The 25,229-nt window shown below is 36.4% G+C and overlaps 1 long non-coding RNA gene across 1 annotated transcript; it reads right to left on the reverse strand.

The window, feature by feature from the left end:
* Nucleotides 1-1,201: 1,201 nt before the first annotated feature.
* LOC131402595 (uncharacterized) lies at nt 1,202-24,542 on the reverse strand. The gene is made up of 5 exons (XR_009218802.1): nt 24,426-24,542; nt 15,157-15,220; nt 6,078-6,173; nt 4,645-4,842; nt 1,202-1,238 (listed from the first exon to the last, which is right to left on the reverse strand). It is a non-coding gene; the product is annotated as an uncharacterized LOC131402595 (long non-coding RNA).
* Between the last annotated feature and the right edge of the window lie 687 nt (nt 24,543-25,229).

The raw sequence follows: 25,229 nt of genomic DNA on the forward strand, positions 1-25,229 counted from the left end.
CCATCCTCAAAGGATGACATTTTAGCATCACAGCAGACATTCAAAATAACATGCTAAAAGCCCTAGAAGCAACTCCAAAGAGGAGGCCAGAATGTTCTTGACAATGGTAGTACCTTTAGGCTAGGACAGAGCCTTTAGCTGGCCCTCTGGAGGGGGCAGCAGTCACCTGAACATACCATTTCTGGTGACCTGAATACAAATCAGTCATTTTATATTATTGCCACACTACACAGAGTGGAGTTACACAGTAGATAACAGATGAAGAACCCGGGCCTATCCAGTGAACTATTTTCCAATTACTACAGCCATGACGACCTAAATTCGTCTCCATCCTTGTATTGCCTAATGAACTCCTTTTATAAAAACAAATTTATTATAGCAAATTAATAAATTATTCTTTCTAATTCATTCAAGATCTCATTCATTTTTTTCAATTTAAATAAACTGTTCTGTTTAAAAAGCAATCATTTACGCTTTTCAAAGGAATGTGAAGGAAATATCAGGAGGAAGAATTTCTTGAAAAACAAGCCAACTATACCGTCTGTGGTCTGATGAAGCACTGGAGTCAGAAGGTCCTGATATTCCTTTACTTGGTTGGGATTTTGCCTCTAAAAACTCCTAAAACGTAAAATACAAAATCCAACAGCATCTGAGCTCAATAAGCACCACAGAAATTTTACCTTAGGAAAATCTATTAGCCCAGTTATAATTATTTTGGTAATTTTCTACATAAATGATAAAAATAAAATTGAAAAAGGTAATGCAAACGTGCATGATATTTTTTCAGGAAATTGATTTTAGAAGGTCATGTTAGCATTTAGAATCGAAAACAGAATTTTAATTGAAATATCTCTATTTATATGTGTAAATATTATAGATATTCACAATGTTACGAATTATGGTATTCGTGATTTCTATTCATAAAAAAACTTCTTTGCAAATATGAAAATATGTTTGCATCATTTTTTAAATAAAGTATTTCTTTAATTCTTTAAATTCTTTTACAGAAAATGATTTAATATTCACTCAGAAAGCAGAAGAGTAGCGTACAAAAATGCAGAGCAGTTAACATCACTGTGTGCAGTCTATTTTGCTAGCTGAAAGGAGTCATATTTCATTTTTCTCTTCTTTAAACCACTTATATCCTATAGCTTAAATTTCAGGAGGAAAGCTCACTTACCATCAACCATCATGTAAAGGAAAAATATGGGAAATTCACACTCAATGCCATCAAATAGCTAAAACAAAAATAAAATATTAAAAATTTCACTAAATTAATTAGAAAATTATATTAATTAGAATAATTATAGTTAGGATGTACATAAAAGATTCATTTATAGTAATAACAAAATTGGACTGATTTATAAGTAGTTTCATTGTTCTTTTTTAAAAATTTTTCTCAGAACTCTTATTATTCAAACGCTCATTCATTTAATCCATCACACATAGTAGTCATTCATTCAATAAGCATTTGCGAAGTACTCAGTAATGCCTGGCACCAACTAGACAGAGGGCTGTGAAGACAAAAAGACAGAGAAGCTGCCCTCAAGAGCTCACAGCCTAGGGGAGAGGCAGGCATGTAAACGAACAACTGTAGCACCCGATGAAATCTATATACGTGATATACCAGAAACACAGGGAATGAAAGACCCAAGTCTGCCTAGGGGGTCAGGGAAGGGTTTATAGGAAAAGAGATGCTTCAGCTAATGCTTGATGGATTTCTCCAGGGAGATGAGCTAAGGGAACTCCACACAGAGAAACAAAAGTATAAACTACAGATGCATGGAAGCACAAAGTTTCTTAAAGAAACTACCAGCAATTCAGTATTTCTGGAACAAGCAGGGAAGAAATAGTGAAAGCTGAAGCCCAACAGGTGGGCCAGGCCAGCCAGATCAAGAAGAGCCTGGCAGGTCACGCTAAGAGACTAAGACTTTGATCTGGAAGCGACACAGAACCACTGTTGAATACTGAGCAGGATCAGATTTATTCATTAGATTTACTTGCTAGATGGACAGCAGGCAGTGTTGAAGAGAGTTTTAGGGCAAGAAATGAGACCAATTGGAAGGCTGCTGGGAATAATCCAAAGAGAAAAGATGATAGCCTAAACCAAGGTTTTTCCGCTTCAGCATTTATTGACATTTTGGGCAAAATAATTCTTGGTTGTAAGGGCTATCCTGTGCATTGCAGGATGTTGGTAGAATCCCTGGCCTCTACCTCCAGATGCCAGTAGCACCCACCAAGTGGTGACAATGAAAAAATGTCTGCAGATATTGTCAAATGTCCCCTGGGGAGCAAAACTGTTCTTGGTTATGAACCACTAGCCTAAACCAAGGAGTTAATAGAGAGGAAGGTTAAATCTGTCAGCCTTGGTGAGTGACAATGAGGGGTGAGTGAGAGTGAAGTGCCTAGGATGACTCTCAGGTTTGCGACCTGGGCAGAAGAGCGGGAGACGCACATAAGCAGACTGCAGGGCATCCAAGGGAGGACGTCCAGAAGGCAGGTGGATACATGGTAGGGCACTCCTGGGGAGAAGTATGAGTTAGGGATAGAGACACTAAAGTTAACAGTGATAGCTATGATTGCATGAATAGCAGAAGAGTAAGGATGGAACCCAGGAGAAGAGTAATATTTAAGAGGTGGAAGAAGAGGAACCTGCAGAGGAGACTAACAAAGACAGTGAGAGAAGTAAGCAGAGTGAGGAAGAGAATGGGGTCACAGAAAACGTTCCAAGTAAGAGAACTCAGTTAAGACACCCAAATGCCAAGGAAATAAGTGAAATAAGGCCAGAAAAGCATCACTATGACCCAGTGACCTAAACTGACTGAAGCCAGCACAGCTACCGGAAGTACTGGGAAGAGGAGCAGGGTTATAAGGTGAAGGAGTGAGTAGAGACAAACGAGGTACTACACCTAGAATGGACCATGCTTTTCAGAAGTGTAGCCACAAAGAGAGAGGCGATGGGAGGCAGACAGGGGTGAGTGGTGAGGGAGAGTTTTCTGTTTGTTTTTTTAATGATGAACTTCATTGTGTTTATGTGAAGAAAAAGAAGCTGATTTGAGTTGGGGAAGCAAAACAGCGGAAAGGAAGAAGTGGGGAAGATGCGGAGACAAAAAGAAAGAGATCAAAACAGACACCTATCTATCAGGGAAGAAGACAAATGATACAGCAAGAATCCTAGGAAGTAAAAGAGAACAGGATGGGGTGTACATATGGAGGGTTAGCCTTAGAATGAAGAACAGACAGCAACTTCTGGGAGACAAGAGATATGGAGGTAAGTATGGATGAAGGATAGACGCAGTGGAGGAGGCCAAACAGAAATGTAAGGCTAACAAGTAGAAAGTGAGAAGTCAAGTCTGGGAACTTGAGTACAAATGGAAAAAATTTTGAAAAGCTTATAAGAGGAGTCCCTGGCAGGGTCACATAGCAGAACTAACAAGCAGTGAAAGCAATGATGAGAACTGAACCAAGATGGATGTCCTAAATCCGGGGTGGCATCTATCCACACTGCTGTGGCCTTTCTCAGTGGTGCTCAGCAACAGGTGGGAAATAGAGAGAGCCTGCTGGACTGATCCAAACTTGAAGGTATGCAGGGTGGTAGTTACAGGGGGTCCAGTTCAAATGTAAGTGCTGTAAATCAGCACAGGAAAGGTATTAAATAGAAAAGAAACATCTCAAGGTGTTTAAGAGATAAACGGATCTTTTGGCCCAATCTAACAGACTGCTGTAAGGTTTCAAAGATGTACACAATACAATGGCTCCTAATGCTCCCAAATGATAGTCAATTGTGAAATTAAATAAAATGATAAATAGTGTGTCTCGCTGTTCTGCAAAACTAAGTGTATACTAAATTTTAAAAGAGTATTTAATTGTCAAACAAATTACAAGGTACCATGCTGCCTGGACATTTTTTATATACAGATTCATGGGATTTTCCCTATCTTCAGTGAATGAGTCAAAATTATGACAATGCTTACAAAAATAATTTTCACTCTACCCCACTAATTGTATTCAGCAATGTGGAGGCACACTTACCATTTTGGGGGGTGTTATAGTTTTCTGGACAGCTTAAAAACACCTAGTATAAATCTAGATATAGTGGTACATATGTATATTTGAAATAGAAAATTTTTTAAAACTAATTATTTAGAGGACTATATTTCAAAGGGAAGTGTCTAAGTGAAACAAAAAAAAAGAGCATTTGCTTAACAGATTGAAAATTGGATCACAAATAGATATTTTCTATTACATGAGACAAATGGTATGAAACAGGCAGGCAGAGTTCTGAAAGTGTGAAAGAAGAATTATTCACCCGATGAATCAATATGGCTCCATATGAGCAAATGGGCTTCACTGGTGGTAAGAGCTAACACTTATCAAGTGCTTACGATGTGCGAAGCACCAATCTAAGCATTTTTATATATACTAACTCATTTAATCCTCACAAGAACCTCAATAATAGGACCAATAATAGTAGGTACTATTATTTTACCAATGAAGAATATTAACACAGAGAGGTTAATTAACATGCCCAAGGCCAGACAGCTAGTAAGTAGCAGAGCCAGAAGTCAAACCCAAGAAGTCTGACTCCTCAATCGGTGCTTTTGACCACTCTGTTATGCTCTGATATAGAATAGTTTTTGATACCTTCATTTCAGCTGGTTTGTAGTAGCGTCTGTTGGGATCTTCCAGTGATGTTCTATATCCATCTCTCAAGAAACGTTTAAATCCATATTTTCCTTTTAATTTTCTAACCACTTTATCAAGTGTCTGGCTAAACAGAACTTCATCATCCAGGGCAAATGCAGGATAAGTGATGCAGGGGAGCAGGGCAGCATCTGTGTTCTGGCAGCAATTAAAAAAAGAAGGGACTGTAAGTGCCTGCAGTGATATGATCAACACAGCCCAAGGAGAAGCATGGAGATGAAAAGCCGATAAAAATAAGTCAATAAATAAGGAATAGATAATAAAAGGTAAATAAATAAGAAATAAGTCAAGAATAAGTCAATAAAAGTCTTTAACTGACAGTGAGATTGCTGTGCTGCAAGGGACACACAGACGCTTATATGGTATGGTTTAGTGAAGCTTACAGAGGAGATGAAACTTTATTCACCAATAAGGAGTATTTTCAAGGTTCAAAACTGGACTCAAACTTTAAGATATTAATTAAGGCAGTGTGTAAAAATTTAACACCAATAACTAATCATTAAAACTTAGTTTCTCATAACAATTTTTTGGTATCAGTGAAAAACACAAAACAATCTAAATGTCCAACAATTAGATAAGTAAATTAGCAGCCATTAAAGTTTATATTGTAGAAACATTTATTGATCTGGAAACATGTCCATTCATAGAACCAGATTATCAAATATTATGAACAATATTCTCCCAGTATTATAAAATGAAAAGTATATATGTATATAAAAATATATAAAAACATATAAACACAAATGTTGTCACCCTAAGATTATAACTGAGTGGTGGAATAACGAGTGGATATTATATTATTATTATTCGCTTATTTGTGGGTTTTGTTTTTCTTTTATCATAATCCTGCATTACTTCTATAAAACAGTTATTTTTAAATAATTAAATTATTCCATTTTGAGTGTTTTCTAAGAATAGAGCCATAAATAACCCCTATAAAAATCCACAATTGCGTACTATAGGCATATAAAAGTTTATCAGACCAAAAAAATTGTGACTCGAATGAGAGAAAAGAAGCATGAAAAATAATTTTATTCAAAAGGAATATAAATTATGAAAAATATTTTTCTAATATTCTGTGACAAAAAAATTCATTTTGGTATAATGTTGCTACTCCCTCCTGAAAAAATAAAAGGTCTACGTTTCTCCTGTTCTACAAAAGACTCGAAAGACAAAGCAGCTTTGTCCACAGCTCTGCTCACTTCCTGAACAAGACCTCCACAGACCAGGCAAGTGAGAGGCAACGTCTATTCTCTCTTCTCTTCTCTGCTGGCAACCTCTAACATTCTGGAACACATTCTTAGAAAAGTAAACAAAATTACATAACAATCATAAATGATAGCTCATATTAATTTATCATAAAAATATCTCACATGAGATCTTGATTCTCTGGGTAAGAGTGAGCACAAAGTTTGCCTATTGCGATTGTGAGCATCGAGATCCACAAATATAACCGACCAAGAACAGCCCTGGAACGAGAAAGAGAAAAACATTTCCTAAATTAAGAAAAAACGACTTGTAGAACATTGGGCATTTTGACTGTAAGAAATTTCACAAAAACACTAACATTGGTTGCATTGAGAGTGGCATTACAGAAGATTTTAATTTTCTTTTTTTATACTTTCAGCATTTCCCAAATTTCTTGCAATAAACATTCATTTTATAATCATAAAAAATGTTATTTTTACATTTCCCTATTTCTCCTCAGTCTTCTTATAAATCAAAATGTATTGATTATAAGATAACTAATCAATTAAGGATATTTATGTTAATAAAAATACAAATAGTTTACTCACATTTTTGACAAGGAATAAAACAAGAACCAATTTGAGTTCACAAAATCTGAATTGTACAGTCCTAATAAAGAATGTTGATTATATGATCAAACTAAGCAAATTTAGATACAATCTAGAATTATAGATATAAAAACTACTTGATTAAAATATAGAGACAGGAGAATCTCAAATAATAAAAATGCAAATAAAAGCTAATATTCACTGTGTCAGGCACTGTGCTTTATGCTTCACGTGGATTATCTCATTTAATCCCCATATATAGAGGATTATTATCCCCATTTTACTGAAAAAGATGCTAAATCTTAGTTTAACAGAGCACGGGTTCAAAATCAAGTCTCTAACACAGAAGCCCACACCTTAACCACTAAGTTATACAATTTCCCACAATAAAAAATATCTTTCAAGTAAGAGCCAAAAAACTTGAACAAAAAGACAGGTGTAACAAAAAATGTCAATTGGTCTGCTAACCAAGTTAAAAAAAATTTAATATTTAGCCATTAGTGCTTTCCATATTTACGAGCATAGCCGTAAGTAAACATAGCTTTGTTCTTTTACTGGGGAGCTAAACATTTTGAAAACACAGAGAATGAAACTGGAATACAAATATAGCTTCCATTATAAGAGAATACTCAGAAAAACACATGGGGAAGGGAAGAAGAGAACTATCATTCTAATTCTCACCAACTTCAAAGACGCATTCACTCTGAAACTAAAATACCTCAAATCAATCACCTAGACTGAAACTCAACGTCTAGTGGTACTAGGCCCTACCTCCAAATATCAGACTCACTATATGTATATTTTCCCTGTTCACCCATGTACATACATGAGTATTAGCTCATAAAATAGAATGATTTCTCAGGCCGGCCCGGTGGTGCAAGTGGTTAAGGGCGCATGCTCCGCTGCGGCAGCCTGGGGTTCGTCGGTTCGGATCCTGGGCGCGCACAAACACACCGCTTGGCAAGCCATGTTGTGGCGGCGTCCCATATAAAGTGGAGGAAGATGGGCACAGATGTTAACCCAGGGCCAGTCTTCCTCAGCAAAAAAAGAGGAGGATTGGCAGATGTTAGCACAGGGCTGATCTTCCTCACCAAAAAAAAAAAAAAATAGAATGATTTCTCATTCATAATATCATTTCTTAAATCTGTTTTAACTCTGACGAGTAAATTAATAAATGAAGAAGAAATGAGTGAGGCTGTCATTCTACAACCAGATTAACGCTAAACTGTCCTTTCTATTATTTGAAATTCCCTAGTTTTCATATCCACTGACAAAATTGAATTCAACAAAGCTTCATGCGGTATCTGCCACTGTCAGAGTGATGTGTTCTCTGCTTTGAGGAAAACAAGATACAACTTGACCTCTGCTCTCAAGGAGCTGACCCAGGTGATAATCAGTCCTAACCAGATGAATATTAAACAAAACAAAAAGACTGCACATGGCAGGCAATACATGACGATGTACCAAGATATGGGCCTATGTACCAAGTGAGTGGCTTAGATGAGAGAATAATAATGATAATAAATCTCTAAAGGTAACATAAAAAAAGCAAAATAGGGAACCTGGGATACTTCATGGAGAAGGCAAGGACCAAAGCTAGGATCTGAATTTTTGTGGGAAGGGGAGCAGGCAGGGTAGTTAGAACAAACAGCAGAGAAATGAATAGGTACGAGATGTTGGGAGCCTGTGAATACACAAAATAACAGGACTTATAATTTATCCTTAGGCTCATAATTAATAAAGTTAATTGCATGCCAAATAAGTCTGCCTTGAACTGAATTTTTAAAAGATAAAATCTAACTAGTGTAATTTATAAATAATGAAGTGAAATAGCAAATTTGGCAATTCTTGCCATTATCTGATTAATATAAACAAGCCAACTTCTATTTTCTGGGCACGAATAAATGGTTTATTTATCTAAATTCATCAAAGTATTTGTTCAGGTTTCTTCCTCTGCCAGCCTCTAAGAAATATGCACAAAGAGAAAAATAATTTCATAATATTACTGGATTTTAACAGTGAGAGCAAATGCTAGTTAACTATATTGTGTGGCTGTCCTCTTAAAAAATATACCATGCTTAGGCATAGGGCCAAGATTCACAGGAAGATAAAATTCACCATAAAATTCACCTAAGACCATGGGCACCTATTCCTGTTCAGAAGCAAATTTTTAAGAAAGTCATCAAGGAGACCCTACTTATGGAATTAATTATCACCAACTTTAAATCATCAGACACATTAATTTTATGCCTGCAAATTTCAAAGGAAGTTTGATATGTCTGCATTGCTTTGAATGCTCTGCATAACATGAGCAATTTCTCTAGTCATTACCTTTTAGATTCTGGCCTCAGCACATTTGTCAGTATTGTGATTTCTCCAATCAAAACCAGGAATATGAAAGGATGTTTTATATGTATATGTCACTCCAAAGTATCTGATTAACACTGTATATTTTATTTTCATCTTCCATTTCCTGAAATTATCACAACTCTACCATCATATCCTGACTCCACCTACAGAGCATATTTTAAGACTGATAGCTCAAACTGTATTCCCAAACTGAGTTTCTATGACTACTTTCTAGTAAATACACTAGAAGATGATTCAACCTAACCACTGTCATGGGGACTTGAGTTCCAATGGTGGGGAAGAGCTGCACTGAACCATCTACCCCAGACTCCATGACTGCAACAAACACTTTTGAGATGGTACCTAAAGCCAAGGGTGACATCTATGACCATAAGACACTGCTGATCTCTTTAGTCTCAACTCAAAGGGAAATGATTTGAAGGATTGTCTGGGCCTGCCTTTACCCCATCAATCACTTCTCTGAAGCTGAGCTAATAGGCTTGCTGCCACATAGCATCAAAGCATAAAACAAGATGAACCCACTCAGTGTATCTACTACACATGATTTCTGTTCTTCTGAACGCAAAATCATACCACAGAACTACGAGCAGGAGACTTTCTTCCCTAGTTCAGCATTAAGCTGTTCTTGAGCTCCGTGGCAGAGCCTGGAGAGCAGGATTCTTACAGAAAGGATATTTACTGATGGGAATTACCCCTCTGCACCATGGCTGTGGTGGCAATGGGCATGTAAATAGTCAACTTTGACTTACTGGCCCAACAGTAGCTTCCAGCAGCCCCTCTCACAAGCCATGCTTCTCTTTTCTACAGAAGATTCTACTCACATGCGTTAAAAGAACTTTCCAACTACAGAGCGAGATGAACCTGAGTAGTAATTCTCAGGGTTTCAGAAAGGGGAGAGCTGAGACTCAGACCCAGGAACCACAAAACTGTTGCTTAGCATGTCTATGACATTTGCTGAGTGTGAATTATAATTTATTTAAAAATTATTATTTAAATATTGTCAAATATCACTTAAATATTATATATGTCACTATATTTATAGAGAACATATTTGAAAGTATGATGAAATATGTGATTCTCATATTGATGAGTATGTTTCTAAATGCTCCAAATTAGCCTTTATTATAAACTTATCACTAAAGACATTAGGCCATTTTATCACATTTTCTTCTTAGATATTTTCTGCCAAAGAAAAATAACTTGCTTTCAAAGGAAAGATTTAAAGGATAAGGTTTTTTCCTTGAATAATAAGACAAGTCTGACATTTTAAAAAAAAGAAGAAAGGAAGTGTAAGAACACATAATAACCATTATCAAAGCTAAAAGCTTATTCCACCCAACAATTTTCCATAAAAATAAAAATTAACATTTGTCTTATCTCATATACTGAAGCACAAAAAGGGCAAAAGGCAAGCCTTTCATGCTGTTTGCCAAGTGGATGTCTCATTCAGAAGTTCAACAATTAAGAAGAAAATAGTGTGGTCAAAAGATAAAAACTTCCAGTTATAAAATAAATAAGTCATGGGGACGTGATATACAGCATGGTGACTACAGTTAACAATACTGTACTGCATATTTGAAAGTTGCTAGGAGAGTCGATCTTAAAAGTTCTCACCACAAGAAAAATAAATTTGTAACTACATGTGGGTTTGGATGTTAACTAGACTTATTATGGTGATCATTTCATAATATATACAAATACTGAATCATTATGTTGTACACCTGAAACTAATATGTCGATTACACCTCAATAAAAAAAATTAAATTTTTTAAAAAAGAAGAAAATGGCTTAAAAGTTTTCAAAAGCAAATGCACAGTTCTCACCTCTAAAGGTAGAAAGCATTCAAGATTTAAGATTTCCTGTACTAATAGTTGATATTCCAGATTCATTCCCAAGTGGCTTTGGTTTAATTCCTGTTCTGCCTCTTAGTTGCATGACCAGTGAAAAGCCACCTCAACTCTGTGACCACTCATTTTGAGAGAAGGGCCCTTCCAGCTCCAAAGATCTAAGATTGTCTGAGTTGCGATCAATAGGTGTACTTTTTCAAAGCTCTAAATTAATTTAGTTAAAGACACATGATCAGGTCTTCTAAAACACTACATCAACAGTTTTTGGAAATAGCTGAGAATATTCATCTGATCTGAAATCCCTCAAATCTTGAGGAGGTTTCTATAGGTTTTCATTTGAATAAAAACATTTCTTTGTTATATCAGTTCTTTTCCCAGCCACTGACTTTTAATTAGACCACAGCCCATTGAAGTACATGGAGCAATATGATAAAATGATTAAACACTGAAAAGATCACATGCACTCTTAAATGTGCTACTATTTAGCAGGTATATTTTTAACTTTGCTGTAGAGGTGGAAATTTTAACATTAACAAAGTCAGGTTTCTGTAATTCTCCACATCAGAAACAAAAATGAAAGGGAATTGGTAAAACTAGGATACTGTTTGATATTATCCAAAAAAAAAGGAACATGGAGAGCTCCACTTGCAACATGTGACATCTATGTGGCTAAAGGAATAAGACATTATTTGTCTATATTTCCATCCAAAATACTCAACGAATAGTCAACTCGGCAAACGTTTGGCACACAGCTCTGCTGGGAATGGACATGAGCTAACCAAGGTCAATATTAACTCTGCTTAGAGCAGTCATTCTCATCCTTGGCTGCACATTACAATTCCTGGGCAGTTGGAAACATCTCAAGGCCAAGGTCTCCCCCTAGACCAATTAAATCAGAATCTCCAGGGGTAGAGCCCAGCAATCAGTATTGCAAATAATTCCACTGTGCAGCCAAGACTGAGACATTATGGCTGAGGAACAATTCTAGCAGTATATTTATAACTCAGAATCAGAAAGTATAGTAGAGCAATTCAGTGCTTTTAGAGTTATGGCTAAGAGATCTATGAAAGCTTCCTGGGAAAAGTAGGCTGAAGACAGAGCCCTGAAAGATGGGTAGTTAGGAAAGGTAGCATGTATACGTGTGGGCTTCTATGTAGGTGGAGGCATATATGTAGTATATATACCAGACACATAAGCAACATACACTAAGACTCAGGGACATCAAAGGAGATGGCACGATTGCAAAAAAGAGCTGACCAATACCTTATAACGTCCAACCTAGACACAAAACTCCATTCAGCACACTACTTGGTATGCCATGGAAGGCAGAAGAGCAAGACCTGTATCTTTCCAGACTGCTGCTGTAACACTATTGATTTAGTCCATGACTCCTCTAAGTCTCCTTGAGATACTCTCTAGAGGCTTTTCAGTCCAATCTCTTCATTTCCCTTCTTTAACATTACCAGTACTTCATTAACAATAACAAGAGATAATATTTATTGAGGGTTTAATCTTTGCCAAGCACTATACTAAGCTTTTTATTTGCATGAAAACCTTCTGAGTTAGGTCCTAGTATCATTATCCCTATTTTTTTAGATGAGGAAGCCGAGACAGGTAAACAACCATCCAATGTCACAGAACTCACTGGTGGGAGTACAGAGCATACAGTGAGTCTCCTGACTCCAAATACAATGCCATTCTTTTTTTTTTAATTGAGGTATAATTGACGTATAACATTATATTAGATTCAGGTGTACAACATAATGACTCAATATTTGTATATACTGCAATATGATCACCACAATAAGTCTAGTTAACATCCATCACCGTACATAGTTACAAAAATTTTCTTTCTTGTGATGAGAACTTTTAAGATCTACTCTCTTAGCAATTTTCGAATATGCAATACAGTATTATTAACTATAGTCACCATGATACACATTACATCCCCATGACTTACGTTATAACTGGAAGTTTGTGCCTTTTGACCCCCTTCTCCTATTTCACTCACCCTCCACCCCCCACCTCTGGCATCCACCAATCTGTTCTCTGTATATATGTGCTTGGTGTTTTGTTGTTTTAGATTCCACATATAAGTGAGATCATATGCTATTTGTCTTTCTCTGTCTGACTTATTTCACTTAGCATAACGCCCTCAAGGTTCATCTATGTTGTCACAAATGTCAAGATTTCATTCTTTTTCATAGCTAAATAATGTTCCATTGTATAGTCATGCATCACTTGATGATGGGGATATGTTCTGAGAAATGTGCTGTTAGGCACACTGTATGCTGTTCATCATTGTATGACTATCACAGAGTGTACTTACACAAACCTAGATTGTATAGCCTACTACACACCTATGCTACATGGTACTAATCTTATGGGACCACCATCATATATGCAGTCCATTGTTGACCAAAACATCGCAACATGAAGCATGATTGTATATATATTTACCACATTTTCTTTATCCATTCATCCATCGATGGACACTTAGGTTGTTTCCATATCTTGGCCATCATAAATAATGCTACAATGCCATACCTTTATGCCATGTTTATGCCTTTATACTTTTATGCCATACTCCTTCCTTCCTTCCCACCTACCTATCTATCTAATATACCTATATACATACACAAACACACAGACATACACACACACATATACACACACAAATTCATACATACACACGTACACACTAATTTAAATGAATGTACTGAGAGTGAGGCAAGGGTGAAAAGGAAATGAGAAGTACTGAAGGATACATGTGGGACTTCCATGAGTATGTTGACTCTTCCAGTGAGAAAGAAATGTTGACATAAGCCAAGAGATCAGTGCCAGAGGCACCAAGAATCTCCAGGAGAGGCATAATATTAATAATCATGATTTCGATAGGCTCACACCCCTCAAACCCCCAGGAGCTCTGATCTCTCCATTTCTCCAGCCAGAGGTCTTGAGAGAGGAGGAAGAGTGTAGGAAGTGGGCGATTTAGTCTTGGGCACCCAAAATAAGGTGCTGCTCCCCTCTTCCCAATCCATTCATGTCTATGTTCATTCTTCATTCTTCATGTCCTGGATGTAAGCAGAGTCCATCCTCCAAGAGGAAGTTAGAGTGAGAACAGAAGTGAGTTTGTGGATGTAGGGAGTGAAAGAGAGGCAGTTGTACTATAACACTCCAACTTAAAACTTTCTTAAATTCAAGACTTCGGGTATATAGTATTATAATTGCCATAACAAAAAACATGTTACCTTTTGCATATCTGCATAACTTCCTAAAACATATTTTTACTGACTCGGCATTTTAATTGGTTGTTGTTTTTAGTGCCATCAAGTCCATTCCGACCCCTAGTGACTCTGTGTACCGAAGAGCAGAACCCCCCCTGGTCCTTTTGCTCCATCCTCTCACCTTCTGGTGCTGTATCAGATAATGCTCCAATGCTATTCATAGGGTTTTCATGGCCAATTTTTTCAGAAATGTGTGGTCATGTCCTTCTTCCTAGTCTGCCTTGGTCTGGAAGCTTCCCTGAAACCTGTCCACCACGGGTGACCCTGCTGGTATTTGACATACCAGTGGCATAGCTTTCAGCATCACAGCAACACATGGGTGCCACAGTATAACAACCAACAGATGGGTGGTGAGGTTCCCTGACCGGGAAACAAACTCAGGCCACAGCAACGAGAGTGCTGAATCTTAACCACTAGAGCACCAAGTATTTTAATAGCTTAGGGTTAATTATAATATCAGCTGGAAACTTCCTTTGCCCTCCCATCTTAAGAATCTTTACAAAAATTGCTAAAGACAATTAGCCTACTTCTTGATCCAAAGTAATAACCTGTATTCCTACATTTTCTTCCCTTTCATTGACAACTCAATCCATGGTCACTTGATTGGGTGCAGAAACTTGTTAAAGATCTTGTTTTAAGAAAATTTAAGGCAACCCTTAGGATTTCTCTTTTATCCCAAAGAAAATGAGATTTAGAAATATAATTACAGCCAGTTGAGGGTTAAGCTAGGATTAAAAATTTCAATTCTTTGGCTGCACATATTACACAAATTCCCCTCTACATAAGATTTACATTAAGTTGAAACCAACGTGAGAACTAATATGGAAAATATATGATATATAAGGCTAGGAATATTTAAAACTGTGAAAGCTCAACAAGAGACCTGAGGACAAAGCTAGCGAACAAAGATAATGAGAATTCTTTATGAAGAGATTTTTTTTTTCTAATTAAGCAATGTTTTTTAGTTAGAAAACTAAAATTTAACCAGCAAATCATATTCAAAGGAAAGTCTGTTCAACCATGGTCTGCCACATAAATTTCAGACATTCTCTGATCATAAGGAACAACTTGGTTAATGAATGGCCAAATTAATTAAAAACATAATTCAAAAAAACAATCACAGTTTATTGTTACTATTGCTGTTTTTTTTACCTGGTTGCCAAAGAGGTTGAATCCATTAATTGCTTCTAGAGCTGCTTTTGCTAAGCCAACAGAGCTAAAAGAGAAAAGGAAATACTTTATAACTCTAATATATCTGGCTACAAAATAAGAACCATTATCTGATGAATATTCACAAGTAAGTTTCTTTATTAAAACTTAGAACAACTTCTGTAGGAAGAATAATGTCTAAGAGATCGCAGTCTGACATTTCACTATTTTAATTTCTCTTTTTTATAGTTAGTGATCTTCTGGGAAAAATATTTCTAAGTTCACCTTGATCTAGGCAAATGGTCATACTATTGATGGGAGTAGTTTTAATTCCAGTATCATTTATATTCACTAACTCAAGAAAAAAAAAGATGAACTTTAGAGGAAGGTATATTATAATGATATGTGCACAGTAATAACAAGGTTGCGCATCATTAGCTCAGATCAATGTAAAAGAGCTTTTCTGACATCAACTCTGAGCCTTAAAAAAAGTTCTTGCACATCATACACTTACCACGGAGTGGGGTTTAATATACCCATTCAAATACTCTTTGCTTAGAGTCCAATAAAATAGGCATTACTTTATGCTCACAAAACAACTGATCATCATACCTCTCATTTTTTGCTATATTGTTCTGTTTATAATAAAATACGTACTCCTTTGCCCTCTCAAATGCCACATACAATAGTGCTGGAAAATGGGAAGACCCAAATTTCATTAAAAATATGACTGTCATCTTATAAATAACATTTAAATATTTTAGATCTAATATCCAGTTTATTTTACTTATTGCATTTTTTCTGTTTTTATTAAAAGCAAATGCATATGCCATTAAAATTATTTAAAATTAATGATCTGTCATCATTTCAGCATTTCTCTAAAGGAGTGATTATCAAAGTGTGGTCCCCAGAGCAGTAGCATTATCTGGGAACTTGTTAGAAATGCCAGTTCTCACTCCTCTCCAGGAGTGGGGCCCAACAATCAGTGTTAAAAAGCCCCTCAGGGGGTTAAATACACTTTAAATTTGAGAACCACTGTTCTAAGCTATTCGAATCATCATTATCTACATTTTCAATGGGTTGTTTACATGAAATGTTCTCAAGTATGCATTACTTTTATTACAGGATAGTAAATAGGTGGGAAACCTTTTAAAATACATGGATGGGGAAGTGGAGTAGACATAAGTTTCCCTATTTCTCTCACTAAGTACAACAAAAAACTCTGGACATCACATAACAAAAATAAAAAGGCTCAGAAAGATGGAAAGGCAGACTGGCTAGGAGCCTTAGGATTCTAGGAACAACACTTGGTAGGTTCCTTGAGTTTCCTTTTTGCCTCCAATATACCAGACTTAGAGCTAAAGAAGCCAAAAATCAGGAAATGCCAGTAGGTGCATTAAAAAAAGCCCCAACAGAAGCCTGCTCTCTCTAGCCAAAGGACCAGGAAAAGGATAGCCTAGCAAAACACAATAGACAACAACCACTCAAAATTTAGACAATTTAAAATTTAGAGAAGAACCACTCAAGAAAAGAAAACTGTGGCCCTACCCCCACTCACTCCTGTAAAGGCTAGTGGGGAACCTAGACTTCTACATTGAGTCTATAATAAGGAACTGCACCCAGCCTGCAACCCTCTCAGCTGCCATGTGGTGTCAGAGAAGTCCAAGAAGGAAGCCAAGACTTTCATTACCAATGAGTGTTAAGAAGTCTCCCCCCTCACACTTCAGCATCAGTGGAGAACACACGGAAAGCCTAGACTTCCACACCTGCTTGCCAGTAATGAGGTGAACCTACCCTTTCTGCTGGGATGGCATCAGAGGAGGTCCAATGGAGAGTCAGTACTTTCACTACTGCCCAGCTGCAAAGAGGCCATATCCTCTCCCTGTTACGTAAGTAGAGGCCAACTGGGAATGAGTAATGAGGCACTCCTATCCTTCCTAGCCAAGGAGGTATCAGTGGAGGCCTACTGGGGAACTAGGCATCCCAACTAGACCCAGCAACAATGAAGAGTCTCCATCTTGGATATCAAAGAAAAACCTAGACTTACATTCCCACCCAGTAGTAATGAGGTGATGACCCTGCCCCCTTCCCCTGGCAGAGTGGTTCCAAAAAAATATAGCTAAAATAGAAAGTTAAAATAAGATTCAGGGTGTTACAACATAATACTCAAAATGTCCACATCTCAATCAAAAATCACTGATCATATCTAGAACCAGACCCAGCCAAACTGAATGAAAAAGGACAATCAATAGATGCTAACACTGAGACGAAAGCAATGTTAAAATTATCTAACAAAGATTTTAAAACAGCCATAATAAAAATTCTTCCATGAGCAATTATAAATATGATTGAAGCAAATGAAAAGATAGAAAGCCTCAGCTAAGAAACAAAAAAGTGTAAACAAAGTTTTTACAAGTGAAAAATTACAATAATAAAAATTAAAAGCTCAGGGACAGGATCAATGGCAGAATGGAGGAGACAGAGGAAACAATAACCAAATTGGAAGATAAAACAATAGAAATTATCCAATCAGAACAAAAGAGAAAAAAAATGACTAGAAAAAAAAACAAAGAGAGCTTCAGGGACCTTTGGGGCTATAACAAAAGATCTAACATTCATGTCATTGGACTCCCTCAAGGAGAGAAGAAAAAGGGCAAAGCTAAAAAAAAAGTACTTGAAATAATGGCAGACAACTTCCCAATTTGCAAGAGACAAAAAGCTACAGATTCAAGCAGCCGAGTGAAACTCAATCAGAATAAAATAAAAATATCCATGCTAGGCACATCAAAACTTCTGAAAACTAAAGACAAAGAAAAAATCTTTAAAGTAGCCATGGACAACATTTTCCCTATAGGGGAAAAACAATGGAATGACAATGAATTGCTTACCAAAAACCATGAAGGCTAAAAGGATGTGGTGCAAGTGTTTTCAAGCATTGAAACAGAAGAACTGTCAACCCAGAATCTTATACCAGTAAATATATCCTATTTGTTTATTTATTTACACAAGACATTCCCAGATGAAAGAAAAATAAGAAATCTGTCACCAGCAGATCCACCCTAAAAGTATGACTAAAGTAAGTTCTCAAAACAAAATGATTGCAAGCAACCAACCAACCAATCAACCTTGGAACAATCAAAAAGGAAGAAAAAATATAGGAAGAAAAAATATGGGTACACACGATAGGCTTTTCTTCTCTTCTTGAGTTTTATAAATTATGTTGACAATTACAGCAACAGTTGTAACACTGTGGGTTCTAAATGCATGTGGGAAAAATATTTATGATAACTATAATATAAATGGGGGAGGGTAACAAGACATAAATGGAGGTAAGGCTTCTATATTTGCCTCCAGTTGGTGAAATAATGACCGCGATACACTCAGTTTATATATATAATGTAATACCTAGAGCAATCGTTAAAAAGCTATACAAAAAGATACCTTCAAAACCATTACAGATAAATCAATACGCAATTCTAAAAAATGCTGAAGAACCCACAGGAAGGTAGGAAAAAGAAAACAGAGAAATGACAAGGCCTAGAACCTGAACGTATAAAGTCCAAGCGAAAAATATATGCCAGTTTAAAACATGTCTGCAAATTCTTTGACAGTCTTCCCATCAAGAGGTGGAGTCTTATTCCCCTCACTAGAATATGGCCTGGTCTTACTGACTCTAACAAATAGAATGTGGTGGAAGTTATACTGCATGACTTCTAAAGCTAGGTCATAAAAGGCAATACAGCCCCCACCTGGCCCTCTCTTTTGTGACGCTGGACCTTGGAACCCAGCCACCATGTTGTGAGGAAGTCTATATGAAAAAACTTCATATAAGTCTTGTGGCAGACAGCTCCTGCCAAGGTTCCAGTCAACATTCCGATACCTGAGTGAGGAAGCCATCAAGCTGACTCCAACCCCACCCACAACTGACGGAAAATGCATAAAAGACCGTGAGCAGGAACCACCTAGCTTAGCCCAGCAACCCTCAGAACTATGAGAGTTAATACTAATAAAATATTGTTGTTGTTTTATGCCTCTAATTTGGGGGTAGTTTATTGGCAACAATAGGTAACCAGAAAAGAATCTAAGTCAGGTTCCTAATTCTATCACGTACCCAGAATAAGTAGGCCAATCATACTCAGCCTTGCATGCTCCAAATGGAAACCAAATAGTACCTGCATAAGAATTCTAGACTCCTGGAACCTAAGGGTTAGGAGAGCCCCTAGGGGTCATCTATTCTGACAGTTCATGCAAAAACATCCATTGTCAACTGGTGTTCTTGCTTAAGAATGTGTTCCTGATGTCCTAGGAGTTCCCTTATAGGCCCCAACGCACAAACATTTACATGCATTTAACTGAGTAATACCAGAAAACCTCCACTTACAGTGTGAGGTACATGTGTTATGAAGACTGTTTGTAGTATTTTGAGAAGTGAGAATAAATAAATTATTCAAAAGGCAAATATCCAAAAGAAATACTGCACTGGAGGAGATACACGATGTAGCTAACTCAAGGTTTTGTCTTTAACAAGACAGCTTAAGGATGAATTTGGAAATTGTCTTCTAAATAAAGCATTACAAAAAAAAACAAACACTGTACCTGGACTAGAGTAAATGTGGAACTCTTTCTCTTTTAACTTTCTTTCCCAATGCAATTGGTTAAATAATTGGACTTAACTGAAATTCACAAATATGTTACTTTATTATCTACTGGTTATTTAACTCTCTGGCTACAGCAAGCTATTTAGAAACTCAAACATACTCCTAATGTGATCTTACATTTTACTGTCAAATATAATACATACTGTTGTAAGAGTTAAAAATATTTTACTAGCACAAGACATTCTCAGAAAATTAAATTACTCTATAATTAGTTATTGAATATATTAATATTAGGTGAATACTACCAGTAGAACATTCACCAATCTGATTCTTGAAAAGTGTTACATCAACATTCATTTAACAGGGCTAAAATGAAGCGATGTTCGCTTGGGAGATAGTTTGTAATAAAAGTGGTTTGTTGCATATTTCAAAGCTTTTCTAGAAAAGATGATGGGTTTGGACTCAGTGATTGATAACCCACCACAGAATCCAAAAAATTCATTGACAAGCATGAGAACTAAATTCACATCCTCCTGCTCATTAACACTATGCTTTAGTTCCCTGAGCCACCCAATCATATCCCCTGAAACAGCAAGGACTTGACAGGACTATAGTTTTAATGGGTGCTGATGAATTGTTCAGTACAGCAAAAATATATAAAATGAAGCAGAACGGAGGGATAGTTGCTTCTATCATAGTTCAATGACTGGAACATCAAAAATGATTTAAGAAGATTAAGTAGCTACTTTAAATAACAAGCACTGTGTGGAATAAAATGGTCACTAAAAGCATCTTAAACTGAGTAAAGTGGTGATATGATGGTTACTTATCTGATATTTTAGTGATGGCTTTCTTTATTGGAAAAGCCAAGCGAATAGAACATAAAACCATGAAAAAAAAAAAAACTGAAAAATCAGATCTAAATTTCTAAATTCTCTTTGCTTCTACAGTCTTCTTTGTACCACAAATATAAGATTTAACAAAGTAAAAAAGGAAATTAAGCTCTTAAATAGAAAGTTCTATTTAGGAGTTAATGTTTCAAAAACTTTTCTTTCTATTTGGGCAGATATCCACATTACTAAGTTATTAAGTACAATTTTCCTTTTTCTTCCCAACAGCCAAAAAATTCAAAGTTAGTCTTGGTGAAGATTCAATTCACATCTTATAGATGACTCATCTCTTCTCCGAAACAAAGAATTTTGGTTTAAAGGTAGTTCCAAGGTGTAGGAATATCCTCACATAAATGAGAAAGGGGAAATATAAAGATTAAAATACTTTAATTCAACTTGGAGCAGCTGAGAAGACTACTTGGATACGTAATTCTGGGGGTTAAGAATTAGTGCTACAATAAATAGGTACCAAAAAGATATATGGAGGAAAATGTAATTAAATCAAATAATATAGGATTTTAAAATACATAGGCATTTGTTAGAGACTGAACAAGAGAAAAGAGGAGAATTAGCTGACACAGTTCCAGACACCCTGGGAGAAACTGAAAGGAGCACGTCACTTGAGGAAAGTCAAGTCAACAGAAAAACCAGGAAAGCAGGGAACACTTGCTTAGGAAACATTTCAAGAAAATCATAGTGAGCCTAGAGCAATGGATCCTTTTCCTAAAGCCCTGAAAAGGGTGAGGCAGCTGCTAGAATGCGGTTCAGATAAATGTAAAGAGATCACCTTTCAGAAAAAAATTCTAGGGTTTATCTAAGAAATACTAAATAATTCAAAAACTTGGACTAAAAGGGATACCAGCAAACCTGGGGCTGAAAAGGGCAGATCAGGAAGGGTCTGATCAAAGCATTAAGCTGAATCAAGCTGTACTGATTACTAAACAAAGATATACTTGAAACTTATAACAGTTTCACCAAGAGCATATACCCTACTGTTCTTTCAAACTTTAGAAAAACTTTTTAAGACTTGAAAATACAACGTGAAAGAGCAGAAACAACTTTGGACTTGGAGGCCAATCACCTGGAATCCAGTTCTGGTTCTACTACTTACTGGGGTGTATCATTTAAAGGCAGGGTCGGGGGGAGATCGCTAAACCTTCTAAACCTTAGTTTCTTCCCGTATAAAAGGCAATAATGTTCCCTGCCCGACCTAAATAAAATATATTCTGTAACTGGACAGTGCCACAGATTGCAATTATTAAAGGACCACTGAGAATGGATGCTGAAAAGGGAGGCTCTGACTTCAGAATACTATGTGTGCGTTTTGGGGGCCTAGGGGTGGTAACCTTCTTTGATCAAGTTGCAGCTTAGAAGGGATGTGCCCAGTGTGACAAGGGAAGAAAGGAACATTCACCAAGCCAGTTGCTTTGGCCAAGGCCCTAGTGAGCACCAAGGCAACAGTCAGATTGTGCTCTGTCTCTTCTCTGACTCCTGCTAAGGAGGACCATATAGTACACAGCTAGAGGGAGAACGGCAAAGAAAGCCAGAAGGCAAAAAGGGTGGTGTGGGTACTTACAGCAAGAGTTACTGTAGACTACTTCAGGCTGTCTGAAATGAGGAGGACAGCTTAAGGAGATAACAGGGTATTGCACTAAGGAGTAAAGATCAGATCCAACCAGGCACAGACAGTTCTGGGATGTCTTACAGCAGCAACAGGCTAAGCAGCAGCTCCACATTCCACTACCCAGGCCTGAGCACAGAAAGATACTGGCCTCCCACCACTACCGCTATCGCTGCGTCCGTCAGTGCCAAGTCCGCCTGCAGTGTCAAAATAGACCCTTTTGGCACCAGAGGTGACACATCCAAGAAGGCTTGTGGAGATCTGAGGTCAGACACATTTGAAAAAAATGTTTAAAATTCTTATGGAGAATTGTAAAGTGTTATACCATAGAAAATTAAAAGATCAATGTTAAATGTATAAAACCCATCATCCAAACCTAATGGCAAACTTCATTACCCATCCATTTGAATAGAATTGGCCTGCTACAATTAAGATTAATTTTGCATGCAAAAGGTAGCAAAGAACATCATATAATGATCTTCCAAGCCTTGAAATACAATCCTTAATGGTTCAATTAAAGATTAGCACCTTAGTTACAAGAAAACAAGTTGGAGCCTGTTTTTTCACTAGAAACCTTCCAACACCTTCACTTTCGAGGATGGTATCTTTCACCCAAGGTTCTTTCTGAGTTTACTACACTTTTTCTAAACAGAAAAAACCCTACTCCAAATATTTTATACTGAAAATAATGTCAGTGGGATAACATTGGCATGTATCAAACGGTTATTAAAACGCAGATAAAAGGTCTGATAAATCATAAATGCTAAAAAGGTAAATTTTTAAAAATCACCTTTTCTAATCAAATCCACTTTCTTTCTTGTAATTTGATAATCTGGAAAATGTTGAGAACTTCATTTGGATTATGGCTGAAATATAACATTATCTTCCTATTTTTAATATTTGCCAGAATTTGTTTAATGTCTGAACTGAACTTTCCCACAAATTATTTCTCCACTTCACTGACTTCTTCACTGATTGCTACTATTCTGCTGTGTACTATAAAAATGCCTCATATGAATCATAAAACTTACAGAAAAATGTTTGTATTTTAGTTAACCAGAGTTAACTGAAGTCCTTTTTGTTTCAATCTTTGTTGTTAAAATATTCTTAAATGTGTGAGTACACTTGTATTCTAGTGCTCACTTATGCCAGGTATTCAAATGCTTTACATATATATTAACTCAATCATTATAACAACTTTCTAAAGTAGAAACTATTATTATCTTCATTTTATAGATGAAGAAACTGAGGCATGGAGATGATACACAGCTAGAGATCTGGAGCCAGTTTCTATATCTTAGTTTATATCTTATATTGGCTTAGTTTTCTGTGTGATTAGTTCTTCTACCCAAAAAAGTATACAGCTGTGGATTCCTCTTAACCAGTGTTTCTTAAACTGTTTCTCTACTTCAAGTCTCAATGATCTAAACTGACCTATAGTTAATCACCTTTAAATTCTTAAATCTTTTAGTGTGAAATGGATAGGACTCACTGAGCTACACTTTTTAGTTAAAAGATGACCTCCTGGGCAAAAATTTACAACATCTGAAAGGTGCAATCAGTCATTAAAGCTATTTCCCTCACCCTAAGGAGTAAAGGAAACTCAAAAACTACTAACATAAGTTATCAACTATTCTTGTTTATTCAAACCCCCTAAACCACAGCTCAAGATGGTGACCACACCTCTCAGAGAAACCAATGAATGTTAAGTTTTATATGAAGGGTATAAGTATCTCTGATTAGGACAAAAATCAGCTCTATAACATGGAAGGGAATTTTACATGCAATGTATATACATAGGTGTTTGGCAATTTTAATTTCCTTGATCTTTCAAAGAGTGTCATTGTAAAGAGGAAAAAGAAAATGACTTGGCTGAGCAGCAAGGCCAAGCCGTGGACTGGAGGCTGATATGCATGTACTAACACCACGGGAGGCTGGGAAAGACACCCTGCTCCTTTCCTGCATCTGTTTATGGGCACTGAGAGCAGACTCTTCTGGTTTAATTTTAAGTGAATTTCATCTGCATCACATAGGAAAAAAAAAAAGAGATGAAATTAACATAGAAACCACAGTTCCCATCTAATACTTTTGATTTTTATTCATATTCAAATTCCACACATTTAAATTAAAAAAAAAAAAAACCCTTAGAAATAAACAAATTACCTCGAATGTAGCTCTGTGCTGCCATTATTATATTTGCTTCCTCTTTCCCAGACACCAAAATCAGGCACACGGTAAACTCTTTCTACACAAAATACAAGGTTTTGAATAAAAGAGACCTAAAAGAAACGAAATAAAACATAAGGACACATGCAGTAACAGGATCTTTTGATACTGATAAGAACAATTAGATACCGTTTGAAAACCAAATACATACTTGCCTACTAGCACTTTTTTACTATGTTGAAACTCTTGTGATTATTACATTACTATTAATATTCTGCTATACCTGGCTTTTCAAATATAAAGCTTAAAATGAGAACCTAATATTATACCATACAGATACAGAATTTAAATCCTGTCAATGCTCCAACGATAATTCTTCAATGATACACTTATTACTGTTCATGACTACTGTGCATCTTAAGAATTAAGAAAAACATAAAGCACTCTTTTATACTAGATAATAATATTTGGAATCTAAAATAGCCATATGAAATGTTAAATAAGCCTAAAACTTGAGAGATAAAAAGGTATTTCTCAGTTCTGCAACGAGCCAGTCCCATGTTGAATAAACCAGGAGTCTTGAGTCTATTACTCCTGGAATCTAATTTTCCTCCTGCCTTTTCGACAGCTATAGGTACCCATTCTTATAAACTCAAAGCTTGCACTTGGAGGTAGGCTCCAACCAACAGGTCAGGAGTCACAGCTTCCGTGTAAGGATTTCAAATATTTGATGAAGTTTACACTCTCAGAAGTAACTACGGAAAGCAAAGATTACGGTCAGTTCTTATTTAATAAAACTTT

This window comes from Diceros bicornis, unplaced genomic scaffold (genome assembly GCF_020826845.1).
Source record: "Diceros bicornis minor isolate mBicDic1 unplaced genomic scaffold, mDicBic1.mat.cur scaffold_161_ctg1, whole genome shotgun sequence".
In the NCBI taxonomy this organism is placed as follows: domain Eukaryota; kingdom Metazoa; phylum Chordata; class Mammalia; order Perissodactyla; family Rhinocerotidae; genus Diceros; species Diceros bicornis.